Source organism: Equus quagga, chromosome 2 (assembly GCF_021613505.1).
Source record: "Equus quagga isolate Etosha38 chromosome 2, UCLA_HA_Equagga_1.0, whole genome shotgun sequence".
Taxonomy (NCBI): domain Eukaryota; kingdom Metazoa; phylum Chordata; class Mammalia; order Perissodactyla; family Equidae; genus Equus; species Equus quagga.
In genome coordinates, this window is record NC_060268.1 from 114,214,516 (window position 1) to 114,228,605 (window position 14,090).

A 14,090-nucleotide genomic window follows, 5' to 3' on the forward strand; every position below is an offset into this window, starting at 1 on the left:
GGTTTAGCTGGAACAGACTGAGTGAAGAGGAATGTAGCAGGAAATGAGGTTAGAGTTAATGGACTCAATTTGTGTGGCACAGTGGAGTACATTATAAGGATTTGGGCTTTTGCTTTGAGTGAGGTGGGAGCCACTGAAAGCTTTAGAGCAAAAAGGTGGCGTGGTCTAACTATATCTTACGAGAATCACTGGTTTCAGTGTTGAGAAAAGATGTGAGGAAGCAAGGTGGAATCAAGAGTCTTGCAGTAATTTTGGCGTAAGCGATCAGTTACACATGTATTTTGAATGTAGTACATATATGTGCATATACATACGTACACACATGTATAGACAGAGGAATACTGAAATAAATACAGATGTTTAGGTATCCATGGGTTAGTATTCATACAATATTTCCAAGCTGTGTCTACAGAGAGGGCTTAGAAGCAATAAGTCCCCTGTAACACTAAGCACACTTAACACCCATATCATGGTTTCTAAATGCCATTCTCCAGCAAAAGGAACCAGGGTTTCTTGGAAAAGTGATTGGTTGCATGGCTGGGACAGGGAAACTACTAGATAAGCCTGGTGCATCTTGTGGTGCCAGAAAGTAAGGAAGTGTCCCTAGAAAAGATGAGTGCATGTTGAGAGGAAACAGGAGAAACCTGAAAAAAGTTTTAAAAGTAGCCAAAGCTTGAACAATTTGAGCAAGAAAATAAATAACAATTGTATTCACTTATAGCCCATAGAATAAAATAAATATCCATAAACCCGTACTGATATTTATTTATTCAATTCTTATTTTAAAATAGACAAGAAGGGACAGCTCTTCCCTACAGAAGAATTCCAATGAATAAATATGAAAGGAATGAAGAAAATAGAAATATTACCACTAGAACACCATCGGAATCATTGTTGCAGGAAAGATCCTTTAATGGAGGCTCAGATTAGGTTTGAGGAGAACAGGATATATGCATAGACTCAAAGTATCTTCTCCCCAAAATATTTAATTACAGATGGAAAGATAGTAAGTTCACAGAAGAGAAATCCTGCAGACACCACCTTAACCAAGTGATCAACATTAACGTCTGTGGTCGTAAGGCATTGTGATACATACTGATACAAAATTGGTATTCTTGCCAGAAATGCCTCATCTCAACCTAATCGTGAGAAAGCATCATATAAATCTAAGAGACTTTCTACAAAACAACTGACCAGTGCTGTTTGGAAGTGTCAAGGTCATGGAAGACAAGAAAAGACAGGAACTGTCACAGTTTGGAGTGTGGAATCCTGGATTCGATCTTGGGACAGAAAAAGGATATTAATGAAAAAATTGGTAACATCTGAATAAAGGCTATAGTTTGGTTAATAGCATACCATTGTTAATTTCTTAATTTTGATAGTTACACTTTGTTAATTAAGATCTTAACATTAGGAGAAGCTGGGTGAAGGGTATATAGGAACTCTCTGTACTATTTTTGCAACTTTTCTCTAACTCTAAAATTATTTAAAAATAAGTTAAAAACCACAAAGAAATTTTTAACTTTACTTAGTAGATCTGGTCTTGGTATTATAATTCTGAAACTATTTTGTATCAATTGAATGAGTAAATATATTGATGTAGTTGTGGGAACCTGAGTTCTGTTAGAAGGGAATTACAAGTATGGAATGGGAAAATTGTTACTGGATTTGAATTGGAGGAATCAGTATGAACTCATGATTTTTAAAAAAATTTTTTTTCCTGCTCTGGCTTCTGAAAGGGCCTAGGAGCAGTAACCCATGTGTTGCACACCTGGTGGCCAGAACTTGGTTTCCAGATACCCCTCCCCACTAAAAGAAACCTAACTGGAACATGGAAAGTCTAAAGTAATTACAGAAAATAATTTTATGCTAGAAACAAGAATGTACTGAAAGACTTGATAGGAGGACACAGAAGGCCACCATTGACCAAACTGGGGCAGCTCAACATCGAAAAGAATAACTGATCGTGGGTTATTGCACAATGCCCACAAAAACTCCATAAGTCCCTAGTGATACAGAAGAGAGAAAGATACATAAGAAAGGAAAAGCTCTTCTTTATAGAAAAATACCAGCTAGCAAATACAGAAGAAATAAGAATAAGAAAATCACCATTTTCCAAGCCCTAGGGTAATAATTGATTTGGCAAGTATCATTCATTGATGCTAAAACCACTAACTGAAAGGTGAAGGTGAACAAGATAATTAATTATATGGTTTCAAAGTATTGCTTCCTCCCACTCCCTGCAGATTACTTATCAATTACACGGGGAAATGTGCCTTTGCAATGCAGAGAGTGGTGACCACCACTTAACCAAGTGATCATCCTGAGTTTCACCAGTAGAGGGACAGTCTGTTGTTTAGTGCCCCCGTCTGTTGTAATAAGACGTATGTGAAAGCACCTGTGTTGTGTTTTTGCCCAAAAGATAAATTGATCTGCATTTAATTCCAAGGAAGTAGACAAATCCAGAATATGAGATGTTCTACAAGACAACTGGCCTGAATTCTAAAAAACATCAGAGCAAATAAAAAAGTTAGGGAGACTGTTGTTCTGGATTAGAGAAGATGAAAGAGGCATAACAACCAAATGCAATATGTGAGACTTGATTGAATTCTGAATTGGAGAACTATTTTGAAACAATTGAAGAATTTAAATAAGGATTGTGTATTATATAATATTATTGAATTTCCTTAGGTATGAATGTGGTGTATGGGAATATGACTTTATTCTTAGGAAATACATGCTGAAATATAGAAGGATGAAGTCTCAGGATTGCTGCAACTTTCAGGTGATTCAGCAAAAGGTATAATTATATATAAAAAGAGATAAAGCAAAGATTGCAAAAAGGATTTAGGTGATGATTATTCAAGTGTTCATTTTATGTTTTTTTCAACTTTTCTTTAGGTTTGAATATCCAAATTAAGAAGTTAGGGATGAAAAAACAGCATTGTGGCACACACTTAGCATCCGGAGCTTGGTGTCTAATACCATTCCCCACTGAAAGGAACCAGGGCTCCTTGGAGAAGTGGCTGATTCTGGGGCTGGGGCAAGATGGGTACAAGATAAGCTTGGAACATCGTGTTGTGTCAGAAAGTAGGAAAGTAAAGTAATCATGGGGGCACGTCAGCTTGAAGGGGCTTCTACTGGCCAAATATGGGACAATTTGAACACCAAACTAAGTACAGTAATGAATTATAAACCATTGTAGAAAACAGGAATTCTTCAGTGTACACTTATAATAAGTAAATGAGGTAGAAGGGAGGCTTCTTGCTTATGCTAGATTGCTAAGGACCAACTGGTAAATGTGGAGGGAGTGCAGGAGCTAGAAAAGCAGCATTTTGCACCTATTCTAGTAAAGATCACATCAAGCAAGATTTAACATTTGATGCTAAATTTAGGGGACAGTCTGATGAAAATTGGGGATTTGTACAGTCTTAAAGTCTCCTCACAGATTGCTTATTAGTTCCAAGGGAGGTAAAAAGGCAGTAAGTAGACACTGGAGAAATCGGTCAAGCCTTTTCCCAGTGATTAGAGTTAGTGTTCCATTGAGGGACAGATAACAGCATATGCCCGCAGATGGGATGCTTGTGAAGGAAAACAACATCACTAATGCGCTTTCCAGCCTAGATCACAACTTAAATCTAACCATGAGAAAACATCAGACAAGCTGAAAATGAGCATTGTACTTTTTAGAAAGTGTGGGAAGTTGTATTTTTCAAAGATGCCAGTGTCATAAAAGTCAAAAGCTGTGGAAATGTTCCAGATTAAGGGAGGCTAAAGAGACATGAGAACTAAATGCAATACTTGACCCTGGACTGGATCTGTCTTGGAAGGAGGGAAGATGCTATAAAAGAGGCTATTGGGTCAACTAACAAAACCGGCATAGGAAGGGTAATTTAGATAAAAGTATCATGCCAGTATTAAATGCACTGAATTTGATAACTGTACCACGGTTATATAGGAGAATGTCCCTATTCTTAGCAAATACACACTGAAATATGTAGGGGTAAAGGGCTAGGATATATGTAACTTCTCTTCAAATGGTACAGAAAAAAAATGTGTGTGTTTGCTTATATGTGTTTATATAGAGAAAGGGAGAGAGAAGACATGTGAATGATAGAATAAATGGAGTCAAATGTTAACAATAAGTGAATCTGGGCATATGGGTGTTTTTTGTACACGTTTTATTTTTGTAGTCTTTCTGTAAGTTTGACAACTTTCCAATTTTTTACAAAATAGATGATAAGGTCTGGTTTAATATCTTCTAAGGTGATGCAGATGTGCGGCCAGAGGCGAGAACCACTGTTCTAGAATGTTAAATCTGAAATTATGTAAGGCCAGGGCTTACTCACATCTCATCGCTGGTTTCACATTTTCTGGAGCAGGGGTCTCCGGAATGGAAGATGGACATCCCAGGAGGTGTGCAAGAGTATCCATCGAGGTCTCTGAAGAAAATGTTAGAATTTGTATTATATTTTTATCTAAAACTAAGAAAGCAGTTAACTTCATTAATAATGCTTGGATTTTCAGTATATATAAGTACATGTGTACAAATAGTATCAGTTCAAATGATGGAGTGGTGATCAAAGGATGTTTGGAGACTACTGATTTGTAGGAAGTGGTCTAAAATTATTCCTTGTCTTGGCCCCTGAATACTTATTTAGTACTTTATCTTACCATGTCCCCTCACCCTGTTCATCTAACACACTATGCTAGTTGCTTTCTCCTGGACTTCACTTTTAAAATGCCTCTGTGCATTTGATCATGTGGAGACTAGTTCACATTCTTGCATAATACAGCTACTCAAAAGATTTTCAGCCTCATAACACCCACCCAATAACACAGAACGGAACAAATTTTTCCCTCCTTTATGTTCTACACTATACTTAATACCTTGTGAATGTTTCTAAGATAGCTCCTGTAATAAGGTACCTTATTGTAAATAGGTGTTTGTGTATCTGCTTTACTACCGGAATGTAAACTTACCAAGAGCCAGAACAATGTTAAAGCACCTTGATTTTTCTTCCCAGCAACTGGGATATTTCCATGTACAGAGTAGAGAGCTCAATACAACCTTTTTTATTAAGTAATTAATCAGCATGGTGACAAGATATTTCTAATATAATATCTGTTTTTTCCCATAAAAATGAAAACAAGGTATATTGTATATGTCAAATATAAGTTTTGTAAATTCTATTAATGCATGTAGTAAGATCTGTTTCTTATCCGTCTTTTCCACATTCTCCAATTGTTAACAGTTCAGATTAAACAAAATGTACTGTTTCAGGCACTAGTATTATTGAAGGATGTGTTAGTCAACTTCACTCAGGCAGAGTGGCAGTGGCTGGACTTGGCTCAGAGGATCCTCTGTAGGGATGTGATGCTGGAGAACTACATAACCTGGTCTCAGTGGGTAAACAGAGTTTCCCATGTAACTTCCCGGAGCGTGAATTTCCATTCTCAGTTGATGGAATGCATCAAACTTTGGAAAACTTGAATTGTTTTTAGTGTTAAGGGTTTGAGTTAAAAAATCCTTAGTTGCTTTGGGGCTCCAGAAGGGATGTCAGTGTCTTCATCTCTGGTGAGAGGTTCTACTCTGCCAAGCTTGAAATAAGGACTATCATCATGCATGACAGTCTTTAGACACCATGAAGCACAAGTGTCTGGGTACGAGTCCTGTGTCATTTCCTATTGACAGGGTGTTTTATAACCAAACCAGATGTGATCTCTCAGTTGGAACAAGGAGAAGAACCATGGATAGTAGGGGTGGAGTTCTCAAGCCAGAGCCTTCCAGGTGAGTTATTGTATACCAAAGAGATGGAAGCTAGTGGAAATTAGATCTCAAGCAGACAGTGGGTTGCTTGGCATCTGTATTAGTTTCCTGGGGTTGCTGGAACAAAGCACCACAAACTGAGTGGCTTAAAGCAACAGAAATTTATTCTTTCATAGTTCTGGAGGCTGGAAATACAAAATGAAGGTGTCAGCAGGGCCACACTCCCTCCAAAGGCTCTACAAGAGAATCCTTCCTGCCTCTCCCTAAACTTCTGGTAGTTGCCAGCAATCCTTGGCATTCCTTGACTCATAGCTGTATTACTCCAGTTCCTGCGTCCATCATCACATGGCCTTCTTCCCTTTATGTGTCCTCTTCTTTGTGTGTCAAAGGACACCTGTCATATTGGATTTAGGGCCTGCCCTAATCCAGTATGCTCTCATTCTAACTAATTATATCTGCAAAGACCCTAGTTCCAAATAAGGTCACATTCTGAGATGCTGGGTGGGCATGAATTTTAGGGGGACATTATTCAATCCAGTATAAGATCTTTGAGGCATTTTTGGGAATCTCTTTTTAGAGACTTCATATCTTTGTAAATATTTGAAGACGTCTGACCACCGTTCCTAAAATACTTAAATTAACACCTTCCTCACAGCATGTGCTCATTCTATGCTTGATGTTTATAGAGAAACTTTGTAGTCTGACATTAGCCACATCTAACTCCTGGTGACTGCATCTTGAATAATTATTTCCTCGCTATTCCTCTCTTTCTGTAGCACTTTCACTTACCCAGTTTACTCCCATTTTCACATACTTCTTTTGATTTTTATCATTTTTAGATATCTCCTTTAGAAATAACTATACAGTTGTGATTTTCATGCTTATTCAAGTTAACCTACTCATTCCTTTCCTTTTGTGGTCGAATGCCTCATATTTTTATGTTTCTAGATTACCCATTTTCTCTTTTGCCCCTGCTGTTAAGATTTCATAGCCTTTTTTCCCCCCAAATTGATAAACTGCCATCTGTACCTTTGTGCTTTATTTGATAGTGCCCAGTATCCTTTCTAAAATACACCTAAACTTTTGGTCCCGCTAACTGATTTGATCCCGCTAACCTTTCCTAACTACCTATCCTTCTGTTGTCTGTCTAGTTTACCACCCAACACCAGTGCTTATTGCGTAGTTGGCATACAGTAAATATTAATTAAATCAATAAATTTTGATTTACACAATCATTCTGCTCAATCTAAGATATCTACAAAGGCACTGTTTTATACCTTCTTTTCTCAGATGTTTCTAAGTGATTAATCCATATTCAAGGCTTAAGCTTTCTTTATGTTCATGATTCCAGAATTAGTGGCAATATCATAATCAGCATAATCAGCACTTGCATTGTAGTCTACAATGTGCTAGGCACCTTTCTAAGCAGTTTACACATATTAATTCATCTGCTCCTCACAACAGCCCCATGATACAGATACTATTACTATTTCTCCAGATAAACAAACAAGTCCAGTGAGATTAAGTAATATGCCCATGGTCCTCCAGTTAATAAGTGGTGCATCTGGGTTCCATACCCAAGAAGTCTGGCTCCAGAGACTGTGCTCTTTATAATTATTCTGTGCTGCCTCTTATTTCTGGTACATTTCACTTCTGCCTTCTAGACCATTTCCTTCCTTCTCAGAATATCAGAAACTAAAGTCACTAACTTTCCATTTTATAATGTCTACTCACTTTCCATATTCCCCTTTTATACATTGGGCTCTGTTATCTTCCTGTTTGCAAGGATGGAGTCATCTTGAAGCTTCCGTCTCTGCCATCCTCTCATAAATTTTACCTCAGTATCTGTTGTCTGTTATTATTATGCCTTAAGTTCCCTCAGTGTGCTCAGTTATCATGAACTTTTGACCATACCCAGAACCGTATTATCACATATCTGAATTCTTATTTGTATTTGTCAAATTTGATGACCCAAATTGTCTTATTTATCTTGATATTAGCCTACGAAGATAAATTTGTACTTATATGTATCCAAAATTTACAATTCTCTTTCTGCTATCATTACGGCCCATGTTGCCTATCTAAATTTTATTTTTCTCTATTCACCCAAAATTCATGTTAAATTCTATTTGATCCACATTCTTAAATATCCTGAAACATATCCCGATCTTTTATTAAAGTGTGTTTTGCCTCCCCAGAAACTTTAAACCTTTAATTTTAAGCTCAAGTTTTAATTACTTTCAAAAAACTATCTTTATGACTCTAGCTGTATGACTTTAGACAAGTTACTTAATCTTTATGTGCCATAGTTTCCTCATTGTAAAATGGAGATAATAATAGAACCCCTCTCAAAGGGTTGTGAGGCTTAAATCAGTTAGGTGTTAATTAGTGTTAGATGTTGTTATTGTTCTCTCCCTTCTTGTTTTTCATTTGCATTTACAGGTTCTACCAAAAATTACATATGTTGATTCATGAGGTTTCTTTTTCTCACCTTGCTTGTAATTCTGCTAGATGAGTGTCTTTTTTCTCTACCTAATGTTAATGTCTAACAGAACTATTCAGTGATTATCTAATTGATTGATGGAGGAGCCAGTTGAGAAAGAAAACTTTTTCTGCCCTCCTAAAATTAATAGAGCCCAGAGATGTGTGAACCAAGATGTAAAACTGAGTTGAGAAATAAGATTATTGCAGCAGCAAGATTTCTTTGCAAAAGAAGGTAAGTTAAAATATTGAAAGGGAAAAAAATGAAAATTCATGATTAGCATAGGTTTAGTATTAACTCAGACTAAAATGACTATCTTGGCATTCAAAATAAAACTATTAGTTTGATCCTGATGCAAGGATCATGACTTTATCTACTTATTTCTTACCCAGTATTAAAGGTCTCATTTGGAGAATACCAAAGGTACTTGTATTTATTACCTGTTTTCTCCCCCTTTTTAGCACTACAAAAACTTCTTTCTCATAGATAAATAGATTGATTGATAGATAGAAGACAACCAATTAAGAGGAATTTGCATTTTCTTTCTGGAAGACTAGGACTAAAGCCAAAACTTAACCACATTTAAGTACAATTATAGAACCAATTCATAACCAATAGAAGAGTCATCAGATGTGATTAATTTTCCTCTCTTCTAGAAAAAGTCTAGAGAGGCCAGAACATCCAAGACCAACAGTCCAAGCAGCTTACATTAATCAAAAACAAAATACTAGTTAATGAGAAAAATACTTCACATGGAAAAGCATTTCATGTGGTTATGAATCCTGTAGGTTCAAGAAAAGTACAGTATAAATGTGACTCATGTGAGAAAAGTTTGAAATATATTTCAGAATTAATGATTACTAATAGAAACTGTGTAAGAAAGATGACTGATGTATGTAATATATGTAGGAGGTCACTTTTCAATACTAAGCTTGAAGAAATGTCTGCTGAAATTAATGAATATAATCAAAATGGGAAGGGTATCTGTCATAATGGATCCCTTATTCAACTTCACACTTTGGAGCTATGCTGTGGATTTTATGAATCTGGTAAAGACTTGTACATGGGAGACTCTGGTAGCCAAAAGAGATCCCATGCTAGGAAAAATCCCTTTGAATGTAATGAATATGAAAGCACTTTGATCCAAAAGTCACTTGTCAGTATATGTGAGAGAATTCATATAAAAAATAAGCCCTATGAAAGCAATGAATGTGGGCAATCCTGCACAGTCTCAAAAATGTTAAATCAGACTGCACATACAGGAGAGAAGCCCTTTGAGTATGATTCATTTGGGAAGGCCTTTGGTTACTCATCAACCATTATTGTACATCAAAGAAATCAATCAAAGGAGACACTCCATGAGTATCCTCAAAGTGTGAATGCTGTAATCCAGACATCACAGCCCACTGAACCTCAGAGAGCTCATATAGGAAAGAGACCCAATGAATATAATGAATGTAAACAAGCACTTCAGATTTCAAATTTTAAATATGAGAGAATTGACACAGTGGAGAAACTTTATGAGTTTACTGAGTGTAGGAAGGCCTTACACAAGAAGTCTCACTTCATTCATGTTCAGAGAAATCACACGGGAAAGAAAGCCTATGAATGTAATCAGTGTGGCAAAGCCTTTTGCAACAAGACACGCCTCACTAGGCATCAGAGAATACACAGAGGGGAACAACCCTATGAGTGTTCTGAATGTGGGAAAACTTTCTGTGTGAAGTCAACATTTACTGTGCTTGAGAGAATACACCCAAGGGAGAAACCCCATGAGGGTATTAAATGTGGTAAAACCTTCTATGTAAAATCAAAACTTACTGTGCATCAGAGAACACATACAGGAGAGAAACCTTATCAGTGTACCGAATGTGGGATAACCTTTAGCTGCAAGTCAACACTCACTGAACATCAGAGAACACACACAGGGGAGAAAGCCTATGCATGAGCCGAATGTGGGAAATCCTTCCGTGTAAAGTCAAAACTGACTTTGCATCAGAGAATACACACTGGGGAGAAACCTTATCAATGTATCCAATGTGGGAAAACCTTCAGTGGTAATTCACACCTCACGGCACATCAGAGAAAACACACGGGAGAAACCTTATGAATGTACAGAATGTGGGAAAACATTTGGCCACAAGTCTTCCCTCATTGAGCAGCAGAGAACACATACTGGGGAGAAACCCTATGAATGTACTGAATGTGGGAAATCCTTCAGCAGCAATTCAAATCTCAAAGCACATCAGAGAACACCCACAGGAGAGAAATCCTGTGAATGTACTGACTGTGGGAAAACTTACAGTCACAAATCTTAATGAACATTGCAGAACACACACAGGGCAGAAGCCCTGTCAATATGATAAATGTGATACCTCATTCTGCCCCAATTTGGTCCTTACTAAATGCCAGAGAATTCAAAAAGGAAGGAAAGACTATGAGTATCATGAATGTAAGAAGTCTTTTTTGCTGGAAGGCAAACTCCATGGCACATCAGATAGCACATGAGAGAAAAAGTCTTTAAATATTTTAAATATTAAAAACCCAAAAATCAAATCCATAAATCAAACTCATTGTATGTCAAAAAACTGATGAGATACAACACTGAGCATCAAAGAATTATAATAATGCAATAAATGTGAAAAAAAAGCCCTTCTGTAAGCAGCCAAAGCTAATTGTACATCAAATTATTGGTCTATGATTGAAACTTTGTGGACAGTTTGAGTATGTTTTAGTGTTTGACAAGATTTCAAAAAATTATACATCAGAGAATCCATTTAGCAGAATCTTAACATGGAAAAATATGTTACAAAGAAATAATATATCATCACGGGTTTAATATCAGATATAATGTGAAATATTGTATAGAATATAAGCCAATATTCTGATATGTGTATGGGTACCCACATATATTCACTGAAAAACAGGAAACCCTTTAAAATTTGAATGAGTTAAATGAACAAGACAATAGAATTAAACGTATATAAGCAGCCTCTGAAATGATGTATGCATATGCTTCATCACAGTAATGAAATATATATTGTATTTGCATATGTGATTCCAGAATAAGTGGGTATATAATGTACTCTTAGTGTAATAAGAATTATTCCCACTGAGTTTTCCACATCTGTTTGCCTTAATACCTTTCAACACACTATATATTAATTATATTTGGCAAATTTAAAATATTATATTTAATACCCTTTCTCCAACATTTGCTGGCTTAGTTAGATAGTATTGGCCATTGCTGTTGAATCATATCTTTAATAAAGAGGTTTATGCTTCCATCTGCTTTTTTTTTTTTTTTAAAGATTTTTTATTTTTTCCTTTTTCTCCCCAAAGCCCCCCAGTACATAGTTGTGTATTCTTCGTTGTGGGTTCTTCTAGTTGTGGCATGTGGGACGCTGCCTCAGCGTGGTCTGATGAGCAGTGCCATGTCCGCGCCCAGGACTCGAACCAACGAAACACTGGGCCGCCTGCAGCGGAGCGCGCGAACTTAACCACTCGGCCACGGGGCCAGCCCCACCATCTGCTTTTTTAAATGACAGTTTTATTTTGGAATAATTTTAAACTTAGAGAAATGTTGCAAAGAGAGTCCAAAGACTATCACCCACTTTAATGCTATCATCTTACACAACCTTGGGGAATATGTCAAAACTAAGATACTGACATTGATGCAATACCATTAACTAAAGGCTTTATTTGGATTTCATGAGTTTCCATTAATGGTCTGTTAATGTTCTAGGATCCAGTCTAGGATACCACATTGCATTTCATTGTTATATTTCCTTGGTCTTTGGTCTGTGACAGTTTTTCAGTCTTTCCTTCTTTTTCATGACTTCGACACTTAGGGAGAATACTTGTCAAATATTTTCTAGAATGTGTCATGTTTTCTCATAATTATGCTGGGATGATGGATTTTAGGGGAAGAATACCACAGAGATGAGGCTCCCTCGTTGCATCATATGAGAGTGTACATGATAGCAACATGACTAATCACTGGTGATGTTAACCTTGATCCCATAGCTATGGTGGTGTCTGCTTGATTTCTCTATAAAGCTACTGTGTTTCCCTTTCCATACTCTGTTCTGTTCTTTGGAAGTGAGTCAGTAAGTCCAGCCCACACTCAAGGGGTGGGGAATTAAGCTCCACCTCCTGGAGAGAGGAGTACCTACATATATTATTTGGAATCTTCCAAAAGAAGATTTAGTCCTTCTCATTTATTTATTTATTCAATCATTTATATCAGTATGGCCTCATGGATATTTACTTTATTTTTTGGGTTATTCCTTTTGTTTTCAAATAGTTCCAGCTTTGGCCATTGGGAGCTTATAGGGAAACATCTCCACCATAGCACTCCAGAAATCTTGCACATCTCCATGTAGGCCACGTAGGCCTGGCTCAGCTGCAGGCTCACCTATATCTTGGCTAATGCATTTTGTGGGGAGCTGTCACAAGGCTGCTTCTCATCTACCTTCTGTCTTTTGGGAGGCTGCCATGAGACAGTTTCTCATCTGCCTCTGGTTCCAGGTGGTTATGGGACTTTGCACCTTGTCCTCTTCTCCCTTAGGTAGAGCTGCAGGCTATAAAACCACTTAGCTACAGTCTAGAATTGGCTCCTCACAAGCCAGTACCCCACCCACTCAAGCTGCCCATCATGCGGCCCCATTTGTTTTGGTATCATCCTTTGGGAGAGGAGATGCAGGCAGCTGACACCACGCTGATCTTGCAGTGTGCTATCTGGGTGAGCAATAAGCAGTCTCAGTCCATCTGTGCTTGCTGTGGCCTTACCAGGCAAATCTGTGACACAGCGGCAAGTCTCGTGGAGACCAACAGAGTCCTTCAGGTTGGTTCCTGTGCCCTTTTGACATGCTCCCATCATCCTTTTGTTGTCCTTGTTATTTGTTTCATTTAAAGGACTGAAAATGTTTGTTGCATTTGTAAAATTTATTTTCATTCATATGGTTGTTTGTTGCTTGTCTTTTGTTACTCTTTTAGTTACTTGGGGAAGGGTATATGCTTTTCATAATGACAACATCCCATTGAAATCCATCTGTCTTACCTCCATTGGTGGGGTAGCTGTTTCAAGTTCAGCAGAGAACTCTGACAGAGGCTGATCTCCACCTCTTCAATTAGTGTATGAAAAACAAGCAATCCCACGCAGAAGAGACAGGCATGCATATTCCTGAAACTGATATTGTGCTAAATCTGTGCTAGACATTTACTCAAATTCTTGTATCAGTGCATTCACATTTAACGTAACACCGACATTGTATGGAAAGAAACAACAAAGTACAAGACAAACAAATGCTTACGCCACTTTTCAGGCCCAAGATGGGAATTTGACTCTAACTTATACTGTACGTTTTCAAGAGGTCTCTGAAGGAGAGACAGTTAATGATACCCGAATACACTTCACACATCTGCCTTCCAAACTTCTTCTATTATTCAAGGTAGATTTTAAGCGCAATAGAAAGAAAACATAAAGCTTGTGGTCCATTCACTCACTACCTGCTACTAAATGCTGAGGTGTCTATCCTAAAACTTCAGGTATTCTTAGTAAATTAAGCTGAGGAATTTTTCTTTGTTCTGGTCTAGAGCAAACATTTGTTTATTCAGAAGTGTATAACTCCTTTCACCATCTGCATGAAATTTGTCAACATCCACCTGTAAAGAGATGAATACAGGCTGAAAGCCTGTTCCTGTAGGCTTCTAACTTGACACAGCTGATGTTTGAGAATCCTGGTTTGTTTGAGCTGCCCCATGCTTATCGCCTAATAAAATTCTGAAAGGGATATATACATTTGACATTTACCCAAAAAGTATTTTCAGGTTTTG

General features: G+C 37.4%; 1 pseudogene; it reads left to right on the forward strand.

The window, feature by feature from the left end:
- Nucleotides 1-9,192: 9,192 nt before the first annotated feature.
- Nucleotides 9,193-10,570, forward strand: LOC124235207 (zinc finger protein 501-like; annotated as a pseudogene).
- The last annotated feature ends 3,520 nt before the right edge of the window (nt 10,571-14,090 follow it).